This window comes from Saccostrea echinata, unplaced genomic scaffold (assembly GCF_033153115.1).
Source record: "Saccostrea echinata isolate AGI-Se365-2 ecotype Australia unplaced genomic scaffold, CSIRO_AGI_Sech_v1 ptg000043l, whole genome shotgun sequence".
NCBI lineage: Eukaryota > Metazoa > Mollusca > Bivalvia > Ostreida > Ostreidae > Saccostrea > Saccostrea echinata.
In genome coordinates this window covers 552,755-566,992 of record NW_026889792.1, presented here as the reverse complement: position 1 = coordinate 566,992, position 14,238 = coordinate 552,755, and the positions used below count along the sequence as shown (strand labels likewise).

Below are 14,238 nucleotides of genomic sequence, written 5' to 3'. Positions count from 1 at the left end.
ACCATTAAACATTACAAAGATTCCTATATAATTATAATAATTCTTTGACTATAGTGGCCCCATATAAATATCTTTAATTATGGCTATGCTTGTCTTAAATTTTTTTCTATATGTTCTTATTTGAAAATTTGATTCCCTATTGTGAGCCTCCCTTGCCTCGTGGGTCATGAATAAACTTGAATTCACATTTCTTGAAGATGTTTTCATGTATATATGATTAATCATATGCTGTTCTTCATATGAAGTTTCTTTTTATATAAAAGATTTTATCTATGTATTCCTATAAACTATGAATACCAAAGTAACCTCAGCCTACCGCCTTGGGTCATGATTTGAATAAACTTCAAATCATGTACACTTTCTGACGATAATTTCACGAAAATTAAGATTATTTTGGCTTTGTTGTTCTTTAAAATAAGACTTTTGAAAATCTTTTAATTTATATTCCAATGCAAGTATGTCATTCCCGTTAGTAGCCATCCCTAGCCTTGATGATTATGAGTTGTTCTCTATCTGAAATAGCTTAATGTCCAACCTGAACTAAACCACCTTAACGCATCCTTTATCAAGTGTTTAAACTAACTTCCTAAATTTAAAGTTGTTTCAATATCAATTACGCAAAATCTTATTCAATTAATTTTGTCTCGCTATTTCTAACATATTTGTCAATGTATATAAACTCTGCACTGAAAACAGCTTCATCAAATGCCTTAAAATTTTCGCTTCCGAAAATCAGTTTGTTTAAAACTTATCCTAAAATCATTTTTATCCATAAACACATAATATACATTTTTTTTTTTTTTAAAAATCACGTCGTATTTTTCTTCCGTGTTTGGAGAGCCACGTTCCGCTGCCGAATTCATAGGAAATATTGTAATATAGAGTCATTTTCTTCTGATATATTATCTCTAAGTCTCTTAATTTTTCTTCGGGTAGAGAAATGTTTAAATATATAGGAATATTTTATATATTGCCAACCATCGAATTCTATCATGAATAATTTGAATTATTCCGTGGTTAAATGCCATTATTTTTTCCCCTTTTTAAATAATGCAGAAGTAAGAATTAATCAAAATATAGTCGATCGTCAATGATTGTTACTTCAAAATCGATTTTCAGAACAGTCGGTCAGATTAAACATGACATCCGACCAGATTTATACACATTGCGAAGCGGGGTAAAATAAACGGTGTGCAGTATATCGACTGGTTAGACAATGGACCTTAATTAGGTGTGCCCACCAGTCCCCAGAGAGCTAACAGGAAACTATACACAGCGTACAGTGACAGATTATAATTTTTACGAAACTTAAAATTACCGTTCACTGTAGCTCAGTCGGTAGAGTGCTCGCTCCGTGATCTGGAGGTCGTGAGTTCGAATCTCGGCCGCGACTGACCTAAGTCGACAAAAAATGGGTAGCACCTATTCCTTTGCCATGCGCTGGGCAATTTGAAGTGAAAGTTGCGGGTCGTTCGGATGAGACCTTAAAAACCGAAGCCCCGTGTCACGGCAGGCGTTGGCACGATAAAGAACCATCACTGCTCAATGGCCCTTAGTGCCGAGTAAAGGTCAAATTTTGAAGCCCATCACCGGAAAATGGTGACGTCTCTATATGAGTGAAAAATTCTCGAATGGGACGTTAAACAAAATACAATAAATCAATCAAAACTTAAAATTAAACGCAGGCATATAACAAATTAAAAATTATGATTTTAGGTAAAAAGACAATTATTTTGATGCTCATTGTAAAATAAAAAGAATTAAAACTGAAAATATGTTTTAAAAATATTTTATAACCGTAAGTGTTACACAATAATTGTCAATTATTTAGATACAAAAATTGTAATTATATACATGTATTTAAAAGAGTCATAATCTGTTATTCCATCGTTCTATTTCGAGGATATACTCCTTTTCAATAATTAAATTGTGTTATATCTGTTGAATTTCAATCTTTTTCATGCTAATAAAACTGTGAATAACAGAGCGAAGAAATCATAACATAAATAAAAAAAAGTTGTTTTACACCGAACTCCACGGTGGAACATATGAAGGTAATATAAAAGTATTTTTTTTAAACATATATAAATATAATTATTTATGTTATTAATTATAAAGATATAAACATAAACATTAAAAAATACACGTTCCAGTCCACACAAATTTTGTTAAAAGAAATGTTTTATATTTTCGGCAATATTTCAACAGCCCTGATAGCCCAGTGGTTAACACGTTCGCCCTCCCCGCTTCCCAATGTGTATAAATCTGGTCGGATGTCAAATAAAAGGAAAAAAACGCGTTCGCCCCATAAACCAAAGGTGGTGGGATCGAATCCTGACGGGGCCGTTTTTTCTTCTTCTTTTTTTTTTTATAACTTTTCTTTTTTTACATTATTTTTGCCAAATTAATAAATTTGTAAACTCGACATTTATAATTTGTTAGAATAAATCATTATAAAACATAATATGTAACCATAAAAGCAGTTTTATCGACTTCGAAATGGTGAATTAATGGTGGTTTAAAGGTGGTTTAATGGTAGCTTAATGGAGTTTGGACATTAAGCACCTATACGTTTGGCTTAATGGTAGCTTAATGGTGACTAGAAGCTACCATTACGCACCTTTAAGCCACCATCAAGCTACCTTAAAGCACCCATAAAGGACTTTGAAATAGCTTAATGGTTACTTAATGGTGGTGTATTTATTACTTAAAGATAGCTTAATGGTGCTTAATGGTGACTTAAAGAAAACCATTAAGCCACCATTTAGGATCTATAAGCCACCATTAAGCCAAGTTTAAAGAAAGTGTTTCATCTTGTGAAGTGAGAAACGTTTCATCTTATTTGCAAAACTAAATTATACTTACCATACAGTAAACCTTGTGTTTGTCATCTTTGCCTTCTTGTATTGGTCCTTTGTTTTTATCCCTCTTTTTCCTTCCCTAAAGTTAAACAAAATGAAGCAAGTATCATAAAATTATCATATTGTCTGAAATCGCCCGCGTGACGCAGTGGATAGAGCGTTTGCTTTAGATCGCGTATAAGGAGTTTATCCTTACTTTGCGGGTTCGAATTCTACTGGAAGATGTGAAGACTGGTCCTTCGGTAAAGACCACATAAACTTAGGTATTCTGTCGCACTAGGTCCTGGTACAAAAAAAATCTTCCTCACTGATCAATGACCCTGTTACTGTTTGTTTGTTTGTTGTTTAACGTCCCTCTCAATTTTTTTCTTCACTCATATGGAGGCGCAACCACTTGCCGGTGGAGAGTTGCAAATTTTTACCTATACTCGGCATTTAATGTCATTGAGCAGTGAGGGATCTTTTTTGTGCCAGCACCTAATGCGATAGGGGGCCTCGGTTACTATGGTCTCATTCGAAAGATCAGTCTCCACGTCCCACTTGCACAGTGTGTTTCAAACAATCAATCAATTAATATATATTTATTAGAGTATTCATCAATGCATTTTATTTCATATGTATGTACATAGTCGGGTTCAAACATAAGACAAAAGATAGCCTTTTTACCCTTACAATTTTTATATAAGTGGTATATATCAATCTTCTTGAGACTTCATAAAAATGTCTATTTGAAAGCTAGGAATCATACTTTGCAAAAGCATTTAACATATTTGATCCTCCATATTGATTTTTTTTTCCTATTTCCCCTCCGAAAAAGGAATATTTTGAAATTTGACAGATTTTTTAAATATCATTATAGAGATCTCAATATTCTATAAAGTGGAATTCACTTCAATAAAATGAATTCCTTTGTATTTTAGACAACATTTACATACTCTTTCATTTCTTTGAATATATGCCTGTCGCATTGTATTTCCAAATTATTACTGGATACCCTTAATCTGCACAAAGCTAATCTATAACTTTTACAATTTTCAGATAACGTTCTGGTTCATTCAGGGATTTAAGTGTAAAATAAAAATCCAGTTTTCTATAATTATTTCACATAGAGTGCCACTCTTGCATAAACATATCTTTTGCTTTTGCACAAATTCTATCAAAAATAAGGATGCATTTCCAACACCTTGATTTATCCAAACATAGTTTTCAAATATTTATTTTATATATAGATAAAGTCGATGTAGACCATTTTGTGTGAACTCATTGCTGATCACAAATGTGTCAGACTTTGTGTTATCTTTTATTGCACGTTTAATGGAATATATCGAGTCGAAATATGAAATTAAAGGAAGTAAGTATTGTTAATTGATAATACATTATCGACACATTTAAATGTCAAATTAAAGGCCACAGTAATGTTTTTCTTCTCATGTGTGATTTTAAACGAATTCTTTATAGAGCGCTTCATATATATACAAAAAAGGTCTGCTTATGACGGGTCGTAATTCGTACCAATGACAATTACGACAGATTGTTGGAAAACTTGAACATAGAAATTGACATTTAGAAAGTCAAGCATATTTTTAATATCAACTTCAGAACAGTTGAGTGTACAATCAGAATTTTTTTTAACAAAATAGTTTTACAAATGACCAATGTCAAGGTGAGTTATATTAAGAGTTCCTTTTTAGAGAAAAGAACTTAAAGAGGAAAAGGTTAGTTTATAAATATATATGTCAGGCAAATTATTTGGATGCGATTTTTTTTTCAGTTATTTAAATCATTTTTGAGTTTGAGATTTTTTTCCTCATTTTGAGACGCCACCACTTGCTACTAGAGGGCTGCAAATTGAGATCTGTACACGGAACTTAATGCCTTTGAGCAGCGAGGGATCCATTTTCTTGCCAGCACCTACTACGACATAGGACCTCCGTTTACACGGTCTCATCCGAAGTCGATATCCACGTCCCACAGTGGCATTCAAACTTGCGACATAACAAACAAACACCACTTGGCTGCAACCTGGCGCGATTTGCAGTCCACCTATATACGCAGCACAATTAAGGATACAAAAAGGAGGCGGGGTCTATTTTTTACGGGAAAAAACAAATCCCACCTGTAATATTTTAGAGGTCTGGGTTTGCTCTTCCAATATTTTTTTGAAGCAACTCTTTAACTATATTTCATTTCGTTATATCCATATTTCACTTACAAATTTTTTTTAAAAAGTGAAGTCTGCAAAATATTGTCCTAAAGTTAGTTTTTCAGCGTGAATCTATGGGTGTTTTAAAATGACAAAAGTAAATAATAGAAATGAGTTTGACATATTTATTTTAACTTTATGTATTTTACTAAAAAAGGATGTAAATTGCAACTTTTCTATCGTCAACTTCACCTATTTATATGGCAATAAACAAATGTAAGAACATCACCAGCATATGAAGTCCATGTCTTCCAGAAAATTCAATTTACAAAAGCATATCCGAACACTGTCTAAAACAAAGACACTCAACGTCTCGTTTAAAGTCAACATTTTGATGCCTTCAATTCGACATTTAGATATATCGACGACCTATTGTCAATGAACAATGGAAATTTCCTTTCTTATGTCGAACGATATATCCCGGTGAGATAATGAGATAAAAGATACCACAGAGTCTGACACATTTGTTTCATATTTGGATATTTTACTTGAAATAGACGTTAATGGTAATCTAACAACCAAGCTTTATGATAAACGTGATGATATTAAGTTCTCAATCGTCAACTTCCCTTACGGGGTTTATAGCTCTCAGCATGCTCTACGTATGTACAATTTCTAAAACGAGGTAGATTATTGACAAACAAGTTGATGACACAAGAATATGAGCAGTCTCGTTTAAAGTCATCATTTCGTAAGTTCTATGGTCGATACAGTGACTTTGTCAGCAAATACAGTTTATCATTGAATCGAATGCTGACTGACGTTTTTCATACTTATTGTTAGGCCATTATTTACACACTGAATTGTAGACGGATTTTTCCGTTATTTCCCGATCATGACAAGGAGCACACGGCGGGTGTGACTGGTCAGCAGGGGTTGCTCACTCCTTCATGGCACCTGATCCCACCTCTGATGTTTTGGAGGTCCGTGTTTGCTCTGCTCCTATTTTGTATTGTTTAATGGACTTTTGAGCTTGAATACTGTTCGTTATCTCCATATATTTCATGATCGATACAATGGCCCTAATATCAATTACAATCAAATGTTGTCTGGCGCTTTTCTTGCAAATTGTTACCATTTTATTCACACTGACTTGTCTGCTCCCCCGATCATGACAAGGAGCACAAGGTGGATGTGACCGGTCGATAGAGAATACTTCGTCCTCCATGGTACCTGATCACGTCTGTGATATTTTTGTATTTGATCTGCTTCTAATTTTTATTCTTCCAATAAACTTAAGAGCTTGATATCTATTAAATTTATTTATATTTCAATAAAATTAATTCTGTGTAATCAATAAGTAGAATGATACATCTCTCTCTGTCTCTCTGTATCTCTCTCTCTCTCTCAGAAATCTACGATTAATTGACCAGTTTCTTTGAAAAAAAGAGAAGAGATTTGTTAAAGAAAATAAATCAAAAGTTACAATACCAGATAGATTTCAGGATCTTTTTTAAAGGGTAGATATCCTGGCTCCTTTTCATCACAGCAATTCCACTGAACCTTAAATAAATATTGCAACATTAATAAATATTATATGAATAATTACTTTCAAAACTATTGTTTGCTATTATTATTATTTTTAAATCTTACATTATTCATAAATTCTGAAACATATGAAAACAAGATTTAGTTTGATAAGCTCTGGGTTTGAATTCGTCAATACTGAGAAAGGAAGACTAAAAGAAATTGCATTTTCAAATAATTAAACAGGTACAAGTACAATAATATCAATCACCATATATAATAAACTGGTTTTCTCATCTTCCTCCTGATCACCAGTTTTTACCTGAAACACATGTTAAAATCGATAAATGATGGACATTACAAATAAAGTACTTCTGCTACACAGAGTAAAGATAATATTTTAAGCCCATTAGGTATGATTTTCGCCTTAACTGTTTGATATATGTAGATAATAAGGGGTGTATAGTGGAGTCTTAAAAAATAAAATACCTTTAATAATGGTATAATCTTTATTAAAACAATTAATATGAAATAGTGATATACTATATAGTAGTCCATGCTTTGGGCGCCTTCAGTTGAAGCCGAGTTTTCTTTTATCTTTTTCTCAACCTTAAAAAATAGGATATACAGAAACAGAAATATTGAGTTTAAAAGAGCAATTGCATGTAGGTTAAAAAATCTAAAGCTCAAGTGTAATTTGTTGATAATCAAAAACTCATGAAGATTCCATCTTTTATAAATTCATTTGTATATGGTTTATGTTAGAAAACATCTGACATTTTAATTTTACGAGAATAAGAAAACAACGTAAGATGTAATGAGTTGCTGCATTCATTAGTGAATAAAGCTTCCTGTGACCTCCTTATTATCTGTTTGAAATGTATTTATATACATAAGTGGCCTTCAACTTGTCGTTTAGATATATCGACGACATATTATCAATTCACAATAGTAAATACTGCTCATATGTCGATTCGATATATCCCAGTGAACGTGAAATAAACGATACCACTGACTCTGAAACATCTGTTTCATATTAGGACATCGTACCAGATAAAGACGTTAATTGTAAGCCAACAACAATACTTTATGATGAACGTGATAGCTTTAACATTTCTATCGTCAACTTTTCTAATTTATGAAACAATATACCCTTGTCTCCTGCATTGGCTATATGTCTCCCAGTTGATTCGATAGCAGTAGGGTGAGTTAACCATGCATCGGACACATACCTTGCTTCGGACAACTTTAAGCAATAAACTTTCATTGAACATGTGTCTCCCCGTGTTTTTACTTGTTTCTGTCTTAAAGATTTAAACTTTTTAATGATGCCGAATTTTATTTTTATGTTGTGATAAAAATACCACAAGAATGGCCTTGAAATTACGTCATATTTTGCATCATCAAAGGGGAGTAACCAGAATTTTACGATTTTTCAATTTTTAGAGTTGTCGCTCTTCTAAATAGACTTCAACGGAGCGAGTCGGACCTAGGTAAAATTTGTCAATGATTGATAATTTCACAGAAATTTTTCAAAAATTTTACTTCAGAGTTTGTACAATATTTTTTAAAAGTTGAATTTTACTTGTATATTTATTTCACCGTACATCGGACACAAATTAACCATGCATCGGACACTTTCTGATGCATGGGTAATCACTTCCATTTTCATTTAAAACCCAAATCACAGATTTTTTTACGGAAATAGAAAATAAAAACTCTAAGTTTTCAGTGAAAATACAAGTTATCGATATATGACGACTAGAAGTGGACTCAATTTATTTCTTTTAACTAGATGATGATAACCCACGAGACAAAGGTGCGAGTTGCCATATAACTAGCATTGTAAAGCCTTTCTAAGGCGATGTGATGCACCTAAAATCTCTTCACATTTGTGGATCGAAATAATCATTCAAATTTAAATAGAAGGTTAGTTTTTAAATAGAAGATAAAAATGTTTCGAAATCATTAATTTTAAAGCACCGAGATCAAGGTATTATATTTTTTCTGGTTTAAATACTGTGTGTTCGATGCATGGTGCACGTGTATATTGTCCGATCCATGGTGAATTTTGACTTATCTCGTAAAAATCGGGTTTTAATGATATTTTCTCAATAAATAGCACACAATTGTGTCAAAAATTTATATTTTAACCACATGCTACATGTTAAGTTCTATTTTGATAATATTCAGTCATTAGCGTTATTGCTAGAACTTGTTAAAGTGCGAGGGTGTCCGATGCATGGTGAATTCACCCTACAGTTAAGGTGCGCAATGGAAATATTTTCAACACTCATTTTAGTTTGTGAAAAGTGCTGCAGTTCCATATTTATTCTACTATTTCATATTTGTATTACCACATATTGGTTTTCTTTTTGCTAGTCAACTGCATATGTACCATCTTTGATTTTCATGCCTGCTCTCCTTTATCAGACGAATGATAAATCTTGCATAAAGATCGAAGAAACATCAAATCTGTTCGAATAGATATACTTCGCGAAGTCATCCAAGCAAATACCCATTTCTTCTGAACAATTCAAAAACAACCATTACCTTATTTGTCTTCTTTTCCAAACAATGATATATTTTTTTCTGGGCTTCAACGGCGCCATACTATTGAATTATATTCTGTATTTATAAAAGTTATGGCCTTCATGGATTTTTGTAAACTTGTTAAAGCTATTAAGATTCTGAAATTACAAAGTGTATAACCTTGAAAAATTTAAACAAAATGGAAAAATAAATATATATTTGCTTACAAGGTCATTAAAATGACCCAGGAATTTTCGAAATGCTGACTTTGATGACTGTTGGAAGCCCTGTTACATTTTTATTTATTAGTTTTCTGCCTGTTTAAAAGATGATTGTATACAGAGCATTTTTCTAGCGTACCGAATAAGATGGAGACTTACACACCATATAATCAGTTGGAATAAGAAGTGGCCGATTCGGAAGTCATCACCTTTGTCAATAGTTGAGTTGTTAGTTGACAATAAACGTTTATTATTAGTAAAATATCAAAATATGAAACGAATGAAAAAAAGAGAGATTAAGATAACAGTTTTATCCAATAGGCACTGTGACGTACATATTGTGCAATTTTTGTGTGTGTGTGTGTGTGCTAAAATTCAATAGGTGAAATATTTTATCTAAATATAACGAACAGTAATCAAGCTCAAATGTCCATTGGAACATTACATAGGAGAAGAGCAAACGTGGACCTTTAAAAATCATCAGACGTGAGATCAGGTACCATGGAGGAGTAAGTATCCTCTGACGACGGATCACACCTGCTGTTGCTCATTGACTTGATTGGGCAAACGTAAAATCCGTAGACAATTTAGTGTGAAATTAATGGCCTAACAATTTGTATGAAAAACGTTAATCAACATTCAACTTAGCGATAGATTGCATATGCTAACAAGGTCATTGTATCGAACATAATATTTGCGAATTGTTGACAAACGAGACTGTTGAAATCCTTTTATTATTAACTTATTTGTCAATAGCTTGACTCGTTTTAGACATTGTTCGTAAAATAAGTAGAACATGCTCTCGCGTATCGAATCAACTGGGAGACATAAACTCCATATGCAGGTAATAATGGTATATTGCTACATAAATAGCTACATAGATAAGGGATGTAGACGATAGAAAAGTTGAAATCGTCACGTTTATCAGCTGGGAGGTAATTCTGCATCGTCGAAAATTGACCCCGGTCATTTTTCTACGGACGTCATTATTCGCCTTTATATTGGAACTTGGGCGCTATTAATTAAATGTGTCTTTCCGGAATTTAACTACGTTAAATAACTTATGGAGAACCCTGTCCGTGTTACATGTATTCTATGAGCATGGAACAAATATCTCGGAAGAGGAAGAAAAAACGGAAAACCATCGCAACAATTTCTAGATGCATTTTTATATTTGATATTTATCAGAGTCTCCCCCTCTCTCTCTCAAAACTTTTATTTCTTGTTTGTATTTATTTATATTTTCTGTTTTTCGTTTATTCAGTAATATTTTATTTTCAAATCACCCAAATTATCTTCATTTTAAACTTTAATTTTTCATATATGTACGAGGGGTGATCAAAAAGTTCGCGAACTATTGAATGACTTCCTTAAAAGAAATAAAATGAGGTTTCAGTGTTTATTATTTTTTAAAGTAGTCCTCTCCGATTTAATGCACATCTATCATTGTTCTGCCCATGCGCGAATCATGTGATCCAGGCGGTCACGTGACATACGGTCTGTTCACAGAAGCTACAAGATTTTTCCAAGTCTTATATTTCTTACCATTCAAGTTATTATTTATAATAAGAACAGACAATCTGTCAGAAATGAACAAATCTCAGCAATAGGATTGGTGGATAAGGATATCCCTTTCCAGTTGGGCGCCTTCTTTTCTTCATATCTCATATGTTTAAAGCGTGAAGTAAACGATATTTTAGAGATTAATAATTATATTATTGTTAATATATCTATTTTTCGAATTGTAATATGGCGTTTTTATTTTATTTTATTTATTTTTTTTTTTTTTATTTTTTTTTTATTTTTATTTTTATTTTTTTTGTTCATGAATAATAGCTCAACTAAGGACACATCTTTTCCCCGGCTTGCTTTCGCTGGGTAACAGAACAAACATCATTTTTAACCATCTCCCCGCTTTCTCTAAAACAATCAATCCAATTAATGATTGAACTTCTGGTAAGTCTTTTGTCTTCATAAACCTTGTACAAATATCATATTCTACTGAAAGGAATTTCCAAGATATACGTTAAACTTTACAGCCTTTCGTTGCTCTAGTACGACTGAGTCAACAATTTTTTGTCACATGTGACCTACATATTGACGTCATTTTCATATTGTGACGTCACAAACACGGAGCAAAACATTATATAACATCTTCTATTAATAGAACATGGGTATGACTTTATACATGTATGTGCCAAATCTCATTCTGATCTGAATTGTGGTTTTGTAAGTACATAGATAGTTCACGAACTTTTTGATCACCCCTCGTAATTATCAAATAACTGGTATCTTTTTAAGCAATTTGCTTCGATAATGTAAGTAATGGTTGTGGAAAGTATAAGAAATTGCCTTTCATTGTAATTTGTGACAGTGTTTAAGCGTTTGCAAAATTTATTTAGATGATGATATTTAGCTATAAAAAATATGAGATATTGAAGATATATTTTTCAAATTATTTAACATAATAAAAATTACCAAAAAATAGGCATTGTCTGGTTTACTTGTGACCCTCTGCACCATGGCTTCATTTGGACCTTCTGAAGGATTCTATAAAGATATTAAAAAATTAATTAAAAAAAATATCGCCGGCATTGTTGTAGAATACTTGCACACTGTATATCATTTTAATGTCGAAACTCTCATTTTCCTTCTTGCAGGTCAACAAAACTGTTCGTCAAGAAGTTTTTTTTTATCATTTTAAGCTCATTCTATGTAGAGTCAAAACATATGTTAATAAGATACATTAAAAATTATTGAATTCCTTTTAGCTAACAAGACCCAAAGACTCAAATGAACTTTTTCGATCGAAATTTGTTATTTGTCATTAATTTTTGTCTTGTTGCTCTTGTTTTTGTTAACATTTTTACATTTTCAACTTTATTTCTAAAATCACTGACATACTGTAAAATAATTTTGCACTAAAGAAACTATGCATAATGGAGATTCAAGTTTGTTGAAATGTAAGACCAGTCCTCTTTAAAGAAGGAAAATAAGGAATCACGGGATGAAAAGCTGCAAAATAGATAATGGCTTTCTTAGCGCCGTGTAATTTCGAAGCTGTACACTTTATGGCCCGAATTATTGCCCCTGGAATAGGTTTTAGCCACGATTAGATATAAATGTTCAGTATAGGATATTTTAAGGTTTATGAATAAGTCAGCATATTTAGGAAGTGCAGATTCAATGTTGTTCAAAACTAAAACATCAAGGATAGGAATGGGCCACAAGAGAAGAAAAACTTTTACATGGGAATATATAAAAAAACATGTACCTCTTCCTATAAAGAATCAGTCATATTAATAAGCTAGGTTCCTCAGATAGTACAGATTCAGGTGTTCTAAACTTGTTAAAGGTATTGGACTACCTTGGAACACAAAATCCTTTTCTCAAAAAAAAAAAGAAAAAAAAAAGCAGTATTTCTATTGAGTATATGAAAAAAGAACATCCTCAAAAATTACAACAAATAGATTTAAATTGGTTCACTCTTTAGGGTTAACAAAAATTGCAACAATTTTTATATAATGTAGAGAGGCAATCTGAAAAACTAGAAAGAAATCGATGTGTGTGTGTGAGTGAGTGTGTGTGTGTGCACTGGGGTTTAAGAATGTCAAAGTGGAGAGGTTTTGGGTTTTTTTTTTTTACTTTTTCTAAACTAATGAGAAACCCTTATGAGAAATGGCATACGGTTGTTATGTTCACCACTTTGGTGCAACAATTGTCGACTTATTACTTTAGATGTTGTTGAATCAAAACAACAAACTATTTATCATTAAAAATTTTGTTTATTTTTGTGATTGTTATTTGATTAATATAAAATATGTTTTCAACATACTCACGTCTTTGTCTGGCTTAGATTTATTTGTACCAGATGCTGGTGGCTGCCAGTTTCGATTCATTATACTTGAAATCCGAAAAATCCTGTAAACATAAAAATGGTATTCTAAGGTAATAGTTGTATTTACATTAATATTGTTAATATATAATATTCTACTTAATCGATATGCACAAATTAAAACAAAATGAGTAAAGAGTACAATCAGACCTATAAATAGGATAAATTTAATAAGAGTTTTTATAAACTCTTACATATAGATATGTACCTCAAGGAAGGACATATAGACACGAGGCCTGCAAGAGAAAACACTCATCTGAGTAAATGTTATTTTTCATTCTCATATTTATATATATTTGAAAGCACTAGAAAACCCAACACCACTGTATATCCTATGTGTCGGATCTACTAAGTAGATACAGGGTCAAATTGTCTTTTGAAAGAATATGTATTTTTAATAATTTGGAAAATATGTGTATGACAAACTGTATTTATTATTTTTGGACTACACATGAACTGTGAAAAATTGATGTGAATGGTGTGATTAAGTGAGCATGTAAGCAACGTATAATTATCTTCTTTAGCCTCTCTAGCACAATCGAAAAAAAAAAAAAAAAACATTACACCTCTGAATATGAAAAGGTTATACAAAATTCACATGATTCAAATCAATTAAAGTTTTTCTATAAAAAGTTTGTCTTTTCATTAGTATATTTTCCGAAATATTGCACGTTACATTCAGTAACTAGTGCTAATTGTAACGGGAACCGTTACAGATGTTCCCCAAACGGCTCCCCAATCCCTTATGATGTCCCATTCCCTACAAGCTTCATTAAATTAGGCAATACTTTTGTAATATAGATGGACTCTTTATTTTTAAGGGTATTTTATTGGAAAACTACTCTCGATATAGCCATATGGGTATTAGCCAATCAAATTTCAGAGCATGTCCTTGCACATGTTTTCTACATTTTTCACATTAATTTTCTTAAAGTGTCTCACAATATATACATTTGTGATAAATATCAAAGAATTTCATTGAACAATAAGAGAGATGTAACCCTTTAAGTATTAGCCTATCAGAATTCAGCATACGCACATGCATGGCCTTGCATTCAA

General features: G+C 32.1%; 1 long non-coding RNA gene across 1 annotated transcript; it reads right to left on the bottom strand.

Moving 5' to 3' along the window:
* Positions 1-7,100: 7,100 nt before the first annotated feature.
* Positions 7,101-13,182, bottom strand: LOC133201308 (uncharacterized). Its single transcript, XR_009723071.1, has 3 exons — positions 13,124-13,182; positions 11,763-11,834; positions 7,101-7,140 (listed from the first exon to the last, which is right to left on the bottom strand). It is a non-coding gene; the product is annotated as an uncharacterized LOC133201308 (long non-coding RNA).
* Positions 13,183-14,238: the final 1,056 nt, after the last annotated feature.